Raw genomic sequence first — 19,510 nt, 5'->3', positions numbered from 1 at the left:
CCGTTGGAGTCAACTCGAGTTCTTCGGGAGTCGACTCGGCTCTCAGAGTCCAAAATGGCTTCTCTGTCTTTCTGTCTGTTACTCCATGGAGTCGACTCGTACTTTGCTGGAGTCGACTCGGCAAACATCGGGGTCGACTCGAATTCTTCCGAAATCGACTCGGTGACAGGTTCTGAGATATATCTTCTTGTCTGGCTGTCTATTCTCAGTCGGAGTCGACTCGTAATGTGTAGGAGTCGACTCGAACTTATGCCAGTGCTTCTGATACGCTTGGAGTCGACTCGTAATCTTCCGGAGTCGACTCGAGATTCAGACTTTGGTTCAATTTGATTTCCATACTTAGCCAAAGTGTATTGAACCAAAGCTAGAGACACTTAAACATAAAATCACAAATATTTGACTGAAATACTAGATTGAATTCATTAGTATAACATAAGATATACTCAAATACTTTGAGCTCATCAAAATCAAATAGGGTTATAATCAATCACTCCACAATCTCTCCCTTTTTGATTATGACAAAACATTGAGTATTTGTAAAGTGAATTGCTCAACCAAAAGGAGATTTATAATAAAGTTTTGAAATGAATTCAAGTGTCTAGTCATTTAATTTATCCAAAATTGAAAGGTGTGAAACAGTAAATTCTGAAGTTAAAGCTCCCCCTTTCATTTGGAATTATATAAGCCTTCATATCATGCAATCAATTGTTTGGCTTATATATATTTAATGAATTTGCTTTCTTAAGATTTCAGATTCTCTCCCTCAACACATGCATTCAACTTTGTTTAGATTCTCAGAATTTTCTTTTAGTGTGTTGAAGCTTTTGAGCTTGTATTTTTGGTTTTAGAGAGAAAATCTGCCAATTTGTTCTTGAGTATGATTCAACTAATCTTCGAATATCCCTTGAATAGATTCTGGAGATTACTCCTTTAGGAGCCCCAACAGAGAGATAATGAGCCTCGAGGTATCGAATCCACTTAGAACAAATTACTTTGTGCTTTAAAAGTTTTCTTTTTATTGATTCCCTTTACATTTCAATTCAATATATTTTCTTCCCCTTTTTGTCATCATAGCAAAAAGGCAGAAAGCACAGTAAGATACATGAACTCAAGAATGCACAATTTTTGCCAAGAATTTCTACTCATTGTATTTATCCAAAATTGAGTACAAGTGTGATTACATATCAAGTGAGTCCTCAAGGGACTGTACATCATAAAGTAAAAAGAACAAAAGATACTAGGGTTTCTTTGTGGTGGAGGATGTGGCTCCCTTGCTCAGTCTAGTGTGTTTGATGACCATGCTTAACCCCTCATTGATGTTCCCCAGTTGTTCGAGTATCTCCGAGGTGGTTCTAGACTGAATCGTAGATATATTGTTCACACTTTCTTGGAGGGTGTCAAGTTTGAAGATCAGTACATTGGCTAGTCTCTCAGCACCCTGACTCTGGTTGCCTAGTTCATGTTTGATGCTATCTCGCATCTCCCTTGTGTCGTCCTTGACGTCACTTATGTTCCAGTATTGACCTTGAACTAGGCTTCGAATGTTGAATATCTCCTCCTTCAGATTTGCAACCATCTCTGTCACGGCTGCTAAGGAGGGAACTAGCTCGGTGGAGGGAGTACTCTGAGGACCTCGAAGCTCCCTCAGCAGATCATCTCGCAGATCCCTCACTATCTCCTGCTGCAACTCTCGGAGCTGCTCAGAAGATATGCGGACCTCCAGTGGCTGCTGCTGAGTAGATGGGGCAGTGGAGGTGGGGGGCTCTGTATGTGCAGGACCAGAGGTAGAAGGATGGGTGGGTAGATCTGTATGGTGGTCCTGGTCATGATCAGAGGTAGGAGAGTGATGAGTGGTAGGGTCAGATGAAGTGGAAGGTCTCCGTACCCAGACTCCCTCTACTCTATGAAATCCCATCCTATGAAGAGTCCCCTCACCCATGCGATCTGTGTGACGCAGTGAGCGAGAGGGTTCCCCCTCAGGAATGGGGACCTCTAACTCCCTAAATATCAAGGTGAATAGCATGCCATAGGGAAGACTGAGCCTAGGTTTATCTAAAGGCTCACAGAGGTACTTGTAGATAAGTTTGGGGAAGTTGATAGGAGTGTCCTGGAGTATATGGTACATCAAGGCTAGGTCCCTCTCGAAGATAAAGTCAAACCTCCCAGTCTTTGGGAAGAGAGTCCTAGAAATGACACTAAGGAGAAGCCGCATTTCAGCCGACAGCTGATTTGCGAACACCTCCTCTATGGGGGACTATGGAGGACTCCCTAAAACTGCTGTAAGGGCCTCAGTCCTATCTAGAGGGTGACTGGGAGAGATCCCTTCTTGGGAAAGATGGAGGACTTGAGCAATGACGTCCTCCGAGATGAATATAGGGACACCTGCTACGGTTCCCTGGATACCACCACTACCCCGGGCTACAGTCCCATAAAATTTCCTAACTAACCCCGGGTAAGTTGGGAGGTCTAAGGAACAGAAAAACTCTAGCCCTTGTGTCCTAAGACGATGCCCTAGGGTGAAGCCTTCCCGGGAGAGGAAGTCAAAGTTGACTTTCCTCCCGGTGGAGACCGCCTTCCCGGCGCACGGACGTGAGGGAACCGGCCTAGGCGGGGAAGAAATCGGAGGTGGTTGCCTCACGGGTTCATTCCGAGCCTTTGACCGTCGCTCGGCCCCGCTCGTAGAGATGGGTCTCTTCCGGCTCGGGACAACTACTTTCCTAGGCATTTTTGACCTAGACACGAGAGAGGAACTAGGAGAAATGGAGGAAAACTCGATGGAGAAGACCTAGAATGGGTCGGAGACGAGGTCGGAGACGGCTCTAGGGTTTTGGAACAGTGTCGGCTGTGAATAGAAGTGGGGATTGAACATTTCGATTTGGATTAAAACATCGGATTTCCGACCTCGAGTCGACTCCAGTAAGTTGCGAGTCGATCGACCTCGAGTCGACTCCAAAATATGCGCGAGTTGACTCCCCCATGAGCCGACTCTAAAATGTATCCGAGTCGACTCGAACTCTGGCACGCACCCAAAAATCATGTTATTTTCGTGCCACAAGAGATAGTTATAGACTTATCCATGATTTAGGAGCTGAATTGATGATCATAGATAAGAAGTCCTATGTTTACCATAGACTAATCCTCAAAATCTATGAACTAGAGGAGAGTATCACGAGAATGGATCAATCACTCCTAACCCTCTTCTAAGTATACAAAAGCGATCCTCACTCAGGGGTTTTGTGAAGATATCAGCAAGTTGATCATCAGTACACACAAATTGAAGTGTCACATCATCATTCAGTACATGATCTCTTATGAAGTGATGTCTTATCTCAATATGTTTAGTTCTTGAGTGCTGAATTGGATTTTTAGTTAGATTAATGGCACTTGTATTATCACAGTTAATGGGAATTTTATCTTGTTTAATGCCATAATCTTCAAGTTGTTGTTTAATCCACAAAATTTGAGCACAACAACTCCCGGCAGCAACATATTCGGCTTCCGCCGTAGATAATGCAACCGAGTTTTGTTTCTTGCTAAACCAAGAGATTAAATTTTCTCCTAGGAATTGACATGACCCGCTGGTGCTTTTTTATCAAGTTTACAACCAGCAAAATCTGAATCTGTATACCCTATTAAGTTTATGCTAGATTCTTTAGAGTACCATAAACCTATATTTTTTGTTCCTATTAGGTATTTAAAGATTCTCTTGACTGCAATTAAATGTGATTCCTTAGGATTAGATTGATATCTAGCACACATGCATACACTAAACATGATATCAGGTCTACTTGCAGTGAGATATAATAAAGATCCTATCATACCTCTATACATCTTTTGATCTACTGATTTACCTGATTCATCTTGGTCTAGTTTGCATGATGAACTCATGGGTGTGCTGATTGACTTGTTTCCTTCCATATCAAACTTCTTAAGCATCTCCTTGATATATTTGGCTTGATTGATGAAGATCCCTTTTTCAGATTGTTTGATTTGGAGCCCGAGAAAATAGTTCAGCTCTCCCATCATGCTCATTTCAAATTCACTCTGCATTAGGTCAGCAAATTCTTCGCAGAGGCGATTGTTAGTAGCACCGAAAATAATATCATCTACATAAATCTGAACTACTAACAAATCTTTATTTTTTCTTTTCAAAAACAATGTTGTATCAACGTTCCCTCTAGAGAATTCATGATCTAACAGAAATTTGCTAAGTCTTTCATACCATGCTCTAGGTGCTTATTTCAAACCATAAAGTACTTTGTTTAATTTATACACATGATTGGGGTATTGATGATTTTCAAAACCAGGAGGTTGTTTTACATACACCTCCTCATTAATATACCCATTCAAAAAGGCACTTTTTACATCCATTTGAAATAATTTGAAATCTTTAGAGCATGCAAATGCTAGTAACAATCTAATTGCCTCAAGTCTAGCTACAAGAGCAAAGGTTTCATCAAAGTCTATACCTTCTTCTTGATTATACCCCTTTGCTACTAGTCTAGCCTTGTTCCTAATCACGATTCTATTTTGATCAAGTTTATTTTTATATATCCATTTGGTTCCTATTATTGAATATTCAGAGGGTCGTTCAACTAGGTTCCATACCTTGTTTCTAGTGAATTGGTTTAGTTCTTCTTGCATTGCATTAATCCAATTTACATCCTTTTCAGCTTCTTCTATGTGTTTAGGTTTAAAGTGTGAGACAAATGCTAGATGATTATTTAAGTTCCTAAGAGATGCTCTAGTCCTAACAGGTTGAGATGGATCATCTAAAATTAATTCCTTAGGATGCCCATGAGCATACCTCCAAGCCTTAGTCAGCCCATGATCCACAATTGCCTCTTGGCTTGTTGATGCATTTCCAATTAGTTTTTGTTCATCTTCTTGTAATGTCATCTCATCAATCTTTTCTTCAAGAATTTCTGCATCATCATCAGGAACAACTCTCTTACTAGAAGAGATATCATTAGTATCATCAAAAACAACATGTATAGATTCTTCAATAACAAGGTTTCTTTTGTTAAATACTCTATATGCTTTACTTGATGTGGAATATTCCAAAAAGATACCTTCATCAGATTTAGAATCAAATTTACCTAAGTTATCCTTGCCATTATTATGAATGAAACACCTACATCCAAAAACATGAAAACAGTTTACTTTGGGCTTTCTATTTTTCCAAAGTTCATAAGGTGTTTTCTTTATAATGGGTCTCAATAGAACTCTATTTAGGATATGACATGATGTATTAATGGCTTCTCTCCAAAAATTCTTAGGGAGGTTACTTTCACATAACATGGTTCTAGCCATTTCCTCTAGGGTTCTATTCTTTTTTTCTACAACTCCATTTTGTTGTGGTGTCCTAGGTGCAGAGAAATTATGAGTTATCCCCTTTTTACTACAAAATTCATCAAATAGATAATTTTCAAATTCCATTCCATGGTCACTTCTAATAGCTATGACTGAAGTATCTCTCGCATTAGTTACTTCCTTATAAAATTTCTTAAATACAGAAAGCGCTTGATCTTTATGAGCTAAGAACATAACCCAAGTATATCTAGAAAAATCATCTACAATAACAAGACCATATTTGTTACCACCTAGACTTGTGGTTCTAGTTGGTCTAAATAGATCCATGTGTAGTAGTTCAAGAGGTCTAGAGGTAGAGACACAATTTATGGATTTAAAGGAGTTCCTTGATTGTTTGCCATATTGACAAGCTTCACAAATTTTATTTTTCTCAAATTTTAGTTTTGGCAAACCTATTACAGAATCTCTTTTAACTAACTTAGATATTGTATCCATACTTGCGTGTCCTAATTTACGGTGCTATAACCAACTTGCATCATTAACCTTAGTATCACTAGCAACTAAGCAAGGACTGTTTTTAGCAAGATCATCTAGATCTACTACATAGACATTTCCACGTCTTATTCCTTTGAATACTAGGCTATTATCAATTGAGTTGGTTATGATGCATAAGGATGGTTTAAATAGAACATCAAAATCCTTATCACATAATTGACTTATGCTAAGTAAGTTATGTTTAAGACCATCTACTAATCATACATTATCAACAAAGGTTGAGGAGGTGATTTGTACTTTACCTATACCAATGATGTGACCTTGGTTATTGTCTCCAAATGTCACTGCACCTCCCTTTTTAGGCTCAAGGGTGAAGAATTGGTCTTTGTCACCCGTCATGTGTCTTGAGCAGCCACTATCCAAGTACCAACAGTTTTTGTCGACCTTGGCTGCAAGACACTCCTACACAAGGAAATCATACAATTTTAGGTACCCAAGTTTTCTTGGATTCTTTATGGTTAGTAATGTTGGTTCCTTTTGGAACCCAAACCTTTTTAATTTTTCTTTTAGCTATTCCTTTTCTATGATCAAACACATTAGCTTTATGTCCTATTTTTCCACAGCGAAAATAGGTTATATTCTTAATTTTGCTTTCCCCTGCTTTTACAAAGAAATTACTAAGAAGCTTTTGCTTATTTTTAGGTTTATACCCTAAACCAGCTCTATCGAACACAGCTCGTTGACTATTAAGTATCATTTCTAATTTTTCAGAACTATATGTAAACTTTTCTACAAAAGGTTTGTATTTTTCAAGTTCTTGTGCCAACTTTTGTTTTTCTGTTTTTAGTGCATTTAAGTCTTTTGTGAAATTATCTTTAATAGTTTGTTTATCCTTTTTAAATTCAGAAATTTTCTTGGTTAGTTTTTCGTTATCTTTAATTAAGGTATTAGTTTTTTGAATTAACATTTGCTTGCTTGTTTTAAGTTCTAAATTTTCTTTAATGATAAAATCCTTATCCTTAACTAATTTATCGTATTTATGGAGGTGAGATTGATTGGTTAGTTTTAGCTCTTTATTCTTAAGATTTATTGTCTTATATTCTTCCATTAATTCATTAAACGCATCATACAATTCATCAAAGGTAAAATCTAAATGCGTTTCAGATGTTACCTCATTTTCGTTTGCCGTAAAACAGAGGTTGGCCTTTTCCTCTTGTTCCTCATCCGATGATGATGATGATGAATCGGAATCCGATAGGGTGGAGATGAGGACTTTCTTTTTCTTATACTTGCTGCCCTTCTTGAGCAAAGGACAGTCTGCTCTGAAGTGTCCCGGCTTCTTACATTCATAGCATCCGATTCCCTCATTTTTTCTTTTCTTACCTTTATCCTTGTAATAGGAACTTGAGGGACCTCTCCTTTGATGAAAGGACTTCTTTCGGTTGATGAATTTTCTGAACTTACGCACGAGAAGAGCCTCATCATCATCTCCCTCATGATCTTCTTCTTCACTGCTGCTACTGCAAGATAAATCCTTGTTAGAAGAAGTAGATTTGAGAGCTATTACCTTTTTCTTATGAGAGGATTCTTCTTCGCTGTGTTGTTTCATTGTGAGCTCGTGCGTCATTAGGGATCCAAGAAGCTCCTTAAGTGGAAGATTGTTCAAGTCCTTGGCTTCTTGGATTGCCGTAACCTTGGCCTCCCATGACCTTGGCAAACATTGAAGAACTTTCCTAACAAGGTCACTGTTAGTATAATTTTTGCCAAGGCTTTTTAGGCCATTGACAATGTCAGTAAATCTAGTAAACATGCAAGTGATAGTTTCATTGGAATCCATCTTAAATAATTCATACTTATGAACTAATATATTTATTTTAAGATTCTTTTACTTGATTTGTTCCCTCGTGGGTCACTTCAAGTCTATCCCATATCTCTTTTGCAGAATTGCAAGTAGAGACTCTATTGAATTCATTTCGGCCTAAAGCACAATAAAGCACATTCATTGCTTTGGCATTTAGTTGTGCCTTCCTTATATCATTGTCATCCCAATCCTTTTCAAGTTTGGGTATAGTAACACCCTCTACAAAAATTGATGGAATGTATGGTCCATTAAGTATGGTGGTCCACATCTCATAGTCTTGTGCTTGGATAAATATTCTCATCCTAGCCTTCCAATATGAGTAGTCGGTTCCATTGAAGAATGGAGGTCTATGGGTGGACTGGCCCTCAATATGAGAAGATCCAAATGGGGTTGTTATTTTGATCTTTTACTCTTTTGGTAGAAGAGTTCTAGCTCTGATACCACTTGTTGCCCAAAAAGACAACCCAAGAGGGGGGTGAATTGGGTTTTAAAGTAATTATTACAATTAAAAAAACTTTGTGAGTAACTAATTAAAACTTATTGCAAGTGGATTAATTAGTTGCTATATGCAGTGGATGAAGGAAAAGGAAGAGACAATGAAATAATCACAAACACAAGCAATTTTATAGTGGTTCGGAGCTAACCCTTGCTCCTACGTCCACTTCCCAAGCCTCACTTGGGAGTTCACTATAATCCCTTGGATTACAGTCGGTTGTTTTACAAGTTCACAACCCAACTTGTTGTTTTATGAGATTACAACAAACTCGGTCGGTTTTCACAGGCTCACTGACTAGAACCACCCGATTGTTTTTTCGGGATCACAATCAAACCCTTACACCGTTGGTTTTAACCTCGGCTCACCAATAAACCTTAACACCCTTGATTCAATCCCCTGATTGAATCAAGTAAGAAACAAATAGTTTGAAACAAGTAAAAAAGGAAGCTTCTCAAAAAGCGTATTTAAACAATATAAGTAAGGAAGAGTTAGAAGCCCTCAAACAGATTTTGGAGGTGGAGGAAGGGGCTTTTCAAACTCTTTGACTCCTCTTGAATTTGCTGAAGATTTGCTGTCAGGAAGAGAGCCTTGAATGTGAGAAAGACGGTTGGAGAGTAGACTTCAATGCACTTCTTCCTTCTTTTTCTTGTAATTACTCTAGAGAGCCTTTGGTTGGTGGAAATCCCTTTTGCTTTGAATGGAGTCTCTCTTTCTTACTCTATTACTGTTCACTCAGGCTATTTAAGCCATTCCCAACGAAAAATAGCCGTTAGACACACTTTGATGGCCGTTCTGCACACACTGCAACTCCTGACAAAATGTCCGTTGGGATCGGAGTCGACTCGTTCGATCAGGAGTCGACTCGAGTGTTGCTGGAGTCGACTCATGCTTTACTGGAGATGACTCGGCCACTATTCAAAATTCGAAATAAAGTGCCGTCCCGTTCTGGAGTCGACTCGGCTGAACCTGAAGTCGACTCGCCAATTGTCCGGAGATGACTTTCCCTTCTGGAGACGACTCGATCTTCAGGATTCCAAAATCATCCTCTTGATTTTACTTCCTCGAGTCGACTCGGATTTCCTTGGAGTCGACTCGGCTCTCAGAGCTGGAAAGACAGGTCTTCTGTCTTTGAACTTGAACTATCTCGGAGTTGACTCGGACTTTGCGGGAGTCGACTCGGCTCTCAGACACCGAAATACCGATCTTCTGTCTTTGGAGTTGAACTGCCTCGGAGTCGACTCGAACTTTGCGGGAGTCGACTCGGCTTTCAGACACCGAAGTACCGGTCTTCTATCTTTGGAGTTGAACTGCCTTGGAGTCGACTCGGACTTTGCGGGAGTCGACTCGGCTTCCTTAGGAATCGACCTACCAACCGTCGGAGTCGACTCGAGTTCTTCGGGAGTCGACTCGGCTCTCAGAGTCCAAAATGGCTTCTCTGTCTTTCTGTCTGTTACTCCATGGAGTCGACTCGTACTTTGCTGGAGTCGACTCGGCAAACATCGGGATCGACTCGAATTCTTCCGAAGTCGACTCGGTGACAGGTTCTGAGATATATCTTTCTGTCCGGCTGTCTGTTCTCAGTCCGAGTCGACTCGTAATGTGTAGGAGTCGACTCAAGCTTGTGCCAGTGCTTCTGATACGCTTGGAGTCGACTCGTAATCTTCCGGAGTCGACTCGAGATTCAGACTTTGGTTCAAGTTGATTTCCATACTTAGCCAAAGGGTATTGAACCAAAGCTAGAGACACTTAAACATAAAATCACAAATATTTGACTGAAACACTAGATTGAATTTATTAGTATAACATAAGATATACTCAAATGCTTTGAGCTCATCAAAATCAAATAGGGTTATAATCAATCACTCCACAGAAATAAAGTCTAGTGTGTTCCAAATGCTCCCATCTTTTTATGGGCTCACCAACGAAGAACCATATAAACACCTAGATGAATTCCTTGAGATTTGCACCACTGTCAAGATTCAGAACTTCACTGATGATGCTCTGAAACTTAGATTATTCCCTTTCTCGCTTAAAGATAGAGCCAAACAATGGCTGAATTCTTTAGAAGCTAACTCGATTCGTTCTTGGGATCAAATGCAACAAGAATTTCTTAAAAAATACTTTCCCATAGGAAGAACGAACCAGTTTAGATGTGCCATTACAAGCTTCTTCCAAATTGAGGGAGAAGAATTTCATGAAACTTGGGAGAGATTTCGGGACCTAATCCGTAAATGCCCTCATCATCAAATACCTAAGTGACAGCTAATGTAATGTTTCTATGACGGATTGACTGAACGAAACCGTCAGATGATCGATACTACATGCGGGGGGACTTTCATGCTTCAAAATGAGCACGAAGCATGGCAATTATTTGAAAATCTTAATGAAAACTCCCTCCACCATGCTTCCTGTTCTCGTCAAGCACCCCTGAGTTCTCAAAGAAAAGGGACCATTTGTGAAATAAGTCATTCTATGGACCTGTCTAGCAAGGTAGATGCATTGTCCTATAAGATTGACCAACTGATGATAGGTGGGCATTACATTAACTCTTCCCAAGCACAAGTGTGTACTATCTGTTCTAGCCCATCCCACCCTATTCATGAGTGCCCTTCAGCGCCTCAATTCCCCGAACTCGTGCAAGAACACATCAATGCTGCACAAACACAGCCTAGACCGGGTAATGACCCATTTTCCAATACTTATAACCCGGGATGGCGAAATCATCCAAACTTTTCTTGGAAGCAGCAAGCTTCGAATACAGCCCAACCCTATTCCCAAAATTTTCAAAATCCTCAAAATTTTTTAACCCCACAAAATATTCATCCCTACCATCCCTCGATTCAATTTCAACACACTCCTCCTCCCCCCAAAGAAACACAGCCTTTGAGGAGAAAGTGTTGAACGCCCTTCAAGGTTTGGAAACCATTACACAATTGGTGCACTCTCACATGCAATCCATCGCCAAGCTAGAATCCCAAATGGGGCAACTAGCTAATGCACTGAACAAGCAAGAGGAAGGAAAGCTTCCAAGCCAACTATTAAGTAATCCTAGGAGACAATACATGGCTCAAGAAAATCAACTAAATGCAATTCATCAGGAACAAGCTAATACTTTGACTACCCTAAGGAGTGGACGTGTAGTAGACAATAAGATTGGGAAAGATAACAATAAGGAAGATGAAGAAGAGGATAGACATGTGTCAAATAAAAATCTAAAACCTTCTTCTTCTTCAGCTAGTCCATCTTTTGCCAAAACTCACATCCCAAAGGCCCCATTCCCTGAAGCACTTAATGCACCCTCTCCCTTTGGCAAGAAGGAAACTTCACTAGAGGAGATGATGGAGGTTTTCAAACAAGTTAAAATCAACCTTCCGCTTCTTGATGCTATTAGACAAGTTCCCTCCTATGCCAAATTTTTCAAAGACCTTTGTACCCAAAAGCGAAAATCTAGAACATATGTGTCTAGAAAGATCTTCCTAACTGAGCAAGTGAGTTCTATTCTCCAACACAACACCCCTCCGAAATTCAAAGATCCTGGTGCTCCCACTATCTCCTGTGTCTTAGGAAATATTTCATTGATCGAGCACTCATAGATCTAGGGGCAAGTGTCAACCTTTTACCTTATTCAGTTTATGAGAAACTTGGTTTAGGTGAGTTAAAACCAACCTCGGTATCCCTTCAATTGGCTGATCGATCTGTAAAAATATCACGTGGGATAATTGAAGATGCTCTTGTCAAGGTAGACAAATTCTATTTTCCAGTAGATTTCATTGTCCTTGATATGGAACATGAACCTAATCCTAAGAAACAAATTCCCGTGATCCTTGGGCGGCCCTTTTTAGCAACAGCCAATGCATGCATCAATTGTAGAACAGAGATAATGAACATATCATTTGAGAACATGAAGGTAAAATTAAAAGTGTTCAATGCGGACGACCAACACGCGAGGAAAGTTGAGTATTTTATGATAGACAAAATAGATGAACTCATAGAAGGAGATGCAAAAACTACCTCACTGTGTCTGGCTGAAGACAATAAACTTAGCGCTTGTTGGGAGGCAACCCAATTCTCTTAGATTTTTTTTTTAACATTGAGGACAATGTTAGGTTTAGGTTTGGGGGTATTCATCTTGATTTGTATTAAAAAAAAATATGTGTTCATTTTCATTTTTTATAAAATAATAATAAATAATAATAATAATAAAAAATTAAATAAAAAAATTTTGTTTTTAATAAAATCTAATTTCTATACATGAATGCGAGAATGATAAATACACAAGGTATATAAAATCTAAAAAGCCCAATGACTAGTCGGAAGTAATATAAATTTAAGTTCTTTTTATTAAGTCTCTCTTAGGAAGTTGTAAGCTAATTAATACTTTGGAATTTCACTACACACTGGCCGACCCTTCTAAGGTCTAGGCTCGACAATATGTTGATAGTGTAGTAGCAACCTAGGACCCTGATGAATCATACTTATCTAATTCAAAAAAAAAAAAATCATCAATAAAAAGGATTTAGTTAGGAACATCGAAAAGGGCTACCTATTGTCAAAGGTCAGGTGGGCTTATGATGAGGACTCTGAGCATAAGTCCGTAGGGGAGTCTTGATGCCCGACACCTTGTGCCAACTGGTGTGAGAGTTGTCGACTGATTGCTCGTTACACGGAGAAATCACCACAAGAGTAAAAGTGCACAATTTATACATCTTTTATTATTAAAAAAAAACTTTGTATTGACCTTGTAAAAGACAATAGTGTGAAAGCCGTCGTTGTAGAAATTCAAGTAAACTGGAATATTACAGATAAAGCCCATGAGGTACTAAAGTAAACATCCACAACTCTCGAAATCCTGCAGATAAGATGATTTTGAATCAGTGAGTAGGTCCCTTCGACCAATCCTTGGAAACTACTCGTCTTTGCAATATTTTGGAGATCCGAATCCTTAGCTTGTGTACGGTCCAGATTTCACCGAGCACTCCAGTATAAATAAGTCTTACAACTTCCTAACGGAAACTTAATGACCTCAACTTGAATTGCATTTTGACCTAGGATTTGGGCTGACTTAGTAAATAAACCATGTGTGTTTTGAAATTCTTATCATTTATGTATCTTAAATTAGATTTTAATTTTCTTACTAGTATGCATTTTGAATTTGATTTTCACTTCATAGATCAATTGATTTATCAAAAAAAAAGAAATTAATAATAACAATAATAATAAATGATTTATTGAAGTTTGTGGGTATCTTCACTGAAAACCCTCACGAGACTACATCTCGTCCACTAGGGTAACCTAGGGGTTTAAAGCCTTGTTACATATGGTAAATGTAACCGTGATGCCTGCGAAAGTGAGTTAAAATTCTTCTTTTCTAGTTTTATTTTGCTCGAAGACTAGCAAAACATAGATTTGGGGGTATGATAAGTGCTTAATAATTTATAATTTAGTTATCTTTCCATAGCACTTATCAATGTTCTTAAACTGATAAATACATACTTTACCATGAAATTGAATAATCATTGAAATAAATTTAAATTATGGTAAGAAGTAAATAATTCTTTTCTTAAACCAGACTCTGAACTTGTCTCTCTCTTGGTTGCGATCTTTCATGAAAACTACAGAAAAACATATAAGGAGGAGATTGTGTTGACCCGGTTCAGTAACCTGATGGGATTGTAATCAAGCTAAGGGGATAATTAAATGAGTTTTGGTCCTAATTAGATTGAAAATTATAATTAATTATTTTTGTATGGGAAAAGGTTTGAGTAACCCTTTTTATTAAGTCACAGTCTTGTTTATTTTATCTGGTTGAGTTCGATCTGAAGCAGTTTAGCAAGAATTAAATTTAAATAATATTGGGCTCGAGAACAAGTTCAAGCAAATCAACGATCATGACCCACCTCAAATCCAATACCAATTCCCAACCAATTCCTTATCTGCCTTCGTATAAAATTTATAATTTTAAAACTAAAAAAAATATAATTAAATATCCACAGTAATTTTGGAAAAAATTACTGGAATCACTGTTCATATGAACAGTGTTTCGTGAAAAACACTCGAAAGGTCAAACCAGGCTCCTTTTACGTACCTTTATTTATACCTATAACGGGACACCACTATTGGAGAGAAGCTCTAACCACCACTCTGTTTTTAGACAGGAAGGGAAAGTCCCAGCTGAAAGAGATTTTTGGGAAAGAAAAGGCCCTCAAGAAGCTGCTTCTCGGTCGGAACTAGTGCTGCTCGACCTTACTTCTTTTTGCAATGTTCATATGAATAGTGTTACAAAAAAATAATAATAAAACTAATCCCACTGTTCATCTTCTTCCTCCCTGTAAGCATCCCGATCGTCCACGACTTCCTCCCGTCGATCCCGCGAGCAGATCCGCCGCCCGTGCCAGCCGAAACACTGTTCATATGAACAGTGTTACAAAAAAATAATAATAAAACTAATCCCACTGTTCATCTTCTTCCTCCCTGTAAGCATCCCGATCGTCCACGGCTTCCTCCCGTCGATCCCGCGAGCAGATCCGCCGCCCGTGCCAGCCGCATCAGCCGCGTGCCATCCGCCCGTGACGCAGCCCATTCCACCTCACAGCAGCCGAGGTCCAGCTCCTCCATCAGCCGGTGCAGCCAGCCTCCCATGGTCCAAAGAAAGAAAGCCATGAAGCGTGATTCCAGCCACGAATCTACAGCCCACAACCCAGCCTCCCATTTCTCGCCGTCTTCATCCGCAATCTACCCTCCGGCATCACGCCCCAGAATCCCAGCAACCTATGATTCAGCCGTCCCGCCTCATTCCACGGATCACGCTTTCCTCCTAAGAACCTGCCATTCACCGTCTTCGTCCGCGATCTGCCCTCCGGCATCACGCCCCGGAATCAGCCGCCCGTGATCTCTTCTCCCTTCCCGAATGAGCACTCCGGACAACTATAAAAGGAGGAGGATGGCGTTCGGTTGGAGGGAGCTCGGGGAGAAAATAGGGGAGACCCCCTGTTTCGGTGAAAAGAAGAAGAAAGCCGAGAGGGAGAGAAAAAGAAATAAAAAAAAATAGAAAGGAGGGGGAAAGAGAATATTTTGTGATATTTTGGGAAGAATGAGAGGGGAAGACTTTCACTTGAAGATGGGAGGTCGTCCAGAAGCCATGCTCGGCTAAACGTCCAATCTAGGGCTGGATGAAGCCCTAGCAATGTATCAGGGCAATTGTAGTTCTTACTTTTTTATTAATTTGGAGCTTGTTTAAATTCTTATTTTCAATGAAATATTCCTTTATGATATTTAAACTTTGAGCATGCTAGTTACTAATCATGTTTGCTAAAGTAGTCTAAGATGATCCATACCTAGGAAGATGAAGTGTGCTGCATCCTAGATTAACATACTTAGGTAGACACTTCATGCTACACCGAAGATGGATCTTCCTAACACTCTTTATGATTTTATTTTAAAAGGCTTGTAGCCAAATTGCATGCCTCTCCAAAAGACAAAAATTAAGAACACAGTCCTTGATGCAATGCTATGTGGTGGATTCCAAACCCTAGATCTATTTACTCTGATAAATTCCAATTCGCACTCATAGTTTAATTTAGTTAAATCAAGTTAGCAAATTCTTCTTCTTGATTTATTTTCAAAAGAAAAATAACTTATTCTTCAATCCCTGTGGATCGACACCCATAATCACTATCCTACAGGATACGTGCTATTGCGTGGTTTATTTTCGAAATTGAAAGAACCGATCATGTGTCCTAAGGGATGATCTAAAATTGTACGACTCAATCGATCGGTGTCGTCCCTATTCCACTTTAGCATGCAAAAAAAATTTTCTCTCTTTTTTTTAAAAAAATAAAAATAAGTACCATCTAAAGATATCCTAAAATGCCATCCTAATACCAAAATCTATTCATAATCAAGCATGCATCAAAATATTACGCCTCAATTCCTAATGTTTTTTTTAAATTTCTAGATAGCTCCTAACTGGTTTGAAGAGGACAACTAAGCCTCCAATCCGGTCTAGTAACCTAGTCGACCAGGTAAGCTCCCAGGTAAGTGGAGGGGTCACGATGCATTTAGCAAAGGTCCCACTTAAAACGCACTTTCCTCAAACAGAGACTGTCTTCCTTAAAGGGACAAAGCTTGCCTAGACATCGATTGGGCCATAGAGCGAAATTGGTGCAACTTTCGGTGGTCTTCATCCTATTGAGCTCGAATGTCCTTAGGGGCCAACGTCTAGTTGATTTTAGTTGAGCTTAGGATATTTATGCACTGGGGTGATTTTTGGGCTAAGGACGAGTGATGAACTCCCGACCTTATCTTTTTTAATGGGTTCAGCCCTTAGAATATTTTATGCTGATGCCTTATACTATATGCAACAATCAAAAGATTTTTTTAATATTTTATGACATGACATTAAATTATATTGAATAGTTGATCAAGCAAATAATTTATTTCTTTTTTTTATTTTATTAGTTGATGTTTGAAATTTGAAATTTAAAATTTAAAATTTTAGTTCTTCCCTCTCTTTTTTTTATTTTGAATGATCACCCTTGATATTTTCTTAAAGTTTTTTTTATCAATTTTCAATTAGCAACAATGGTTAATGAGATATGATAACAATAAAATTCTGATTCTAAAAAAATAAACACAGAAAATTCAAAATAGAAAACAGCAAAGTTTCATATTAATCTAATAGTCTTAAAAGTCTCAAAATGTCAATCAGACCGTTCAGATTATTGCAAAATATGTCTTGCACCAGGCGACCAAATTTGAGTCCAATCAGACGGTGAATTCTCTGATATCAGAGTTTGGTGCAGACTGTGCAGGAAATGAAAACAGTAGTAAAGATTTAATTTTTTTTAAAAGAAAAAGACTAACTACTAAGGTACTAATTAAATCTAAAATTATACTAATAACTCAGCCATTCCCCAGCAACGGCGCCAAAAACTTGATGTTCTCGCAAAATTGCTCTTCCAAGTGCAGGAGAATCGCACAAGTAGTATAACTCGGAAGTCCGAGGTTGAATCCTCAGGGAATGAAATATATATGAGATTATTCAGTATAATTTTAGATTAATTAATTCAATAAATTTGTGGATTAAGATGATGTTTTGCAAATAGAAAATAAATCAGTAAATAGAGAATCGAAGTTAGGATAGATTAAGATGGTGTAGGGATCCAGAATCTCCTTTGATAATATCAAATTTATGCGATAAATTTTATGATTCTTTTGTTTTCTTTAAGAATTATAAGCAGATAAAATTTAATTATGGAGTATGTTCTTGATTACATGAATTCTTTTTTTTAAGCATTCAGCGTGCCTTATAACGTCAACGATGAATTAAATAATCGAGGAAGACATGTATCAATAAGCATAAATCATAAAAGAATTTTTAACATATAAGAATCATGACATAATCAAAAGATAAATCGTATAAAGCAAAGGATTAGAATTTACATCATGAACTTGGTGATAAGTGTTGAATAATTTATAATTTAGTTATCTTTCCATAGCACTTACCAATATTCTTAAACGAATAAATACTTATTTTACCATGAAATTGAATAATCATTGAAATAAATTTAATATATGTTAAGAAATAAATAATTCCTTCCTTAAGCTAAGTGCAAGTAATCCTAGAGACTCAATAACATTGGGTTTGAGCCCAATGCCCAGCTGCCACGCATGCACCCAAGCACTATCCACCGTCCGTGGCTCCCCAAATGATCCAACGGTTAAGAAATTTCCATCTCCGCATCATGTTTCCAAACTAAGCAAAATAGGGGAGACCTTTATTTTAAATCCATATATGCCCATTTCTACGTTAAAATAGAGCAAGAAAAAGAACTTTTTCCGAAATTACTGAAATCACTGTTCATATGAACAGAGTTCCGTGAAAACACTGTTCAAATGAACAGTGTTACGAAAACCAAACTCATTTCACTATTCATCTTCTTCCTCCCGCAGTGCATCACGGCCGTCCATCTTCCACGGCGTCCTCACGTCGATCCCGCGACCAGATCCTCCACCTCTTCTTCCGCCCGTGACGCATCCGGATTCAATCCCAGCACATCTCCGCCCATTCCAGCCGCATCAACCAAATGCCATCCGCATCCAACTCCTCTGTCTTCAGCCGAGATCCAACACCAGCACATCAACCATTTCCTCCAAGCATCCGAATCTCATCCTGCGATCTGCCCAGCAAGTCTTCCGCATCAGCCCGCATCCCCGCCTCCTCACAGCTGCCTACTTTCCCAGCAAAACAGAGCAAGAAAAAAAGAATGATCCTCCCCTCCAATCCAGCGCCCGAAGCAGGGGATTTCTCAGATCATCAAACCCGGATTCCTCCCCTTCGCAATGACCTTCAACCACGTCCTCCCAAATTTCTTGCTCCAGATTTGATCTCCTCCCGCAATGCAATCTTCCCAGCGTTCCACTGTTCGCAAGGAGACTCAACCGCATTCAACCCAACATTTCCGAATTTCCTCCCAGCTTCTTCCAATCCATTTGCAGCCGCAACCATTCCGGGATACGATCACAGCTCCTTCTATTTCCAGGGACCCCAGTACCCAACGCAATTGCCCGTGATTTTCCTTCGCATCCCGAATCAGCCAGCCATCCGCTAGGAAGTGCATCATCGCCTCTCCCGTGTCCGTCTCTTCCGTTTCTCGCCATCTAGGAGGGATCCTATTCTGTGATCAGCACCCAGCGATTCCACGACCGTTCCGATTCTCAGTCAGCTGCAAGGGGTGGGGAAGTTCTATATAATGGGAGTTCTCGGTTTGGACAAGAAAGGAGGGGAGGGCACGGTTTGAAGAACAGAGGAGGAGCCTCTGTTCGAGAGAAAAAGAAGAAAAGAAAGGAGGGGGGAGAGAATATTTTGGCTATTTTGGGAATAGCGGGAGCGGAAGATTTTTATATGAAGACGGAAAGCCGTCCGGAAGCCATGCGCGGCTGAACGTCTAGTCTAGGACTAGATGAAGCCCTAGCAATGTATCAGGGCATTGTAGTTCTTACTTTTTTAATCTTTTTGGAGTTTGTTTAATTCTCATTCTTAATAAAAAATTCTTTATGATGTTTAAACCTTGAGCATGCCATTTACTATTCATGTTTGCTAAAGTAGTCTAAGATGACCCATAGGAAGATGAGGTGTGCTGCACCCTAGATTAGCATACTTAGGTAGACACTTCATACTGTACTGAAGATGGATCTTCCTAAAACTCTTTATGTTTTTATTTTAAAAGGCTTGTAGCCAAATTGCATGCCTCTCCAAAAGATAAAAATTAAGAACACTGACCCTGATGCAATGCTATGCGGTAGACTCCAAACCCCAGATCCATTTATTTTGATAAATTCTAATT

General features: G+C 39.1%; 1 non-coding gene across 1 annotated transcript; it reads right to left on the bottom strand.

Moving 5' to 3' along the window:
* Nucleotides 1–10,308: 10,308 nt before the first annotated feature.
* On the bottom strand, nt 10,309–10,414 carry LOC120105277. The gene has a single exon (XR_005507674.1). It is a non-coding gene; the product is annotated as a small nucleolar RNA R71 (small nucleolar RNA).
* Between the last annotated feature and the right edge of the window lie 9,096 nt (nt 10,415–19,510).

The sequence above is a fragment of the Phoenix dactylifera genome, unplaced genomic scaffold, assembly GCF_009389715.1.
Source record: "Phoenix dactylifera cultivar Barhee BC4 unplaced genomic scaffold, palm_55x_up_171113_PBpolish2nd_filt_p 000247F, whole genome shotgun sequence".
NCBI classification, from domain to species: Eukaryota; Viridiplantae; Streptophyta; class Magnoliopsida; order Arecales; family Arecaceae; genus Phoenix; species Phoenix dactylifera.
This window is presented reverse-complemented; position numbering and strand designations above follow the sequence as displayed.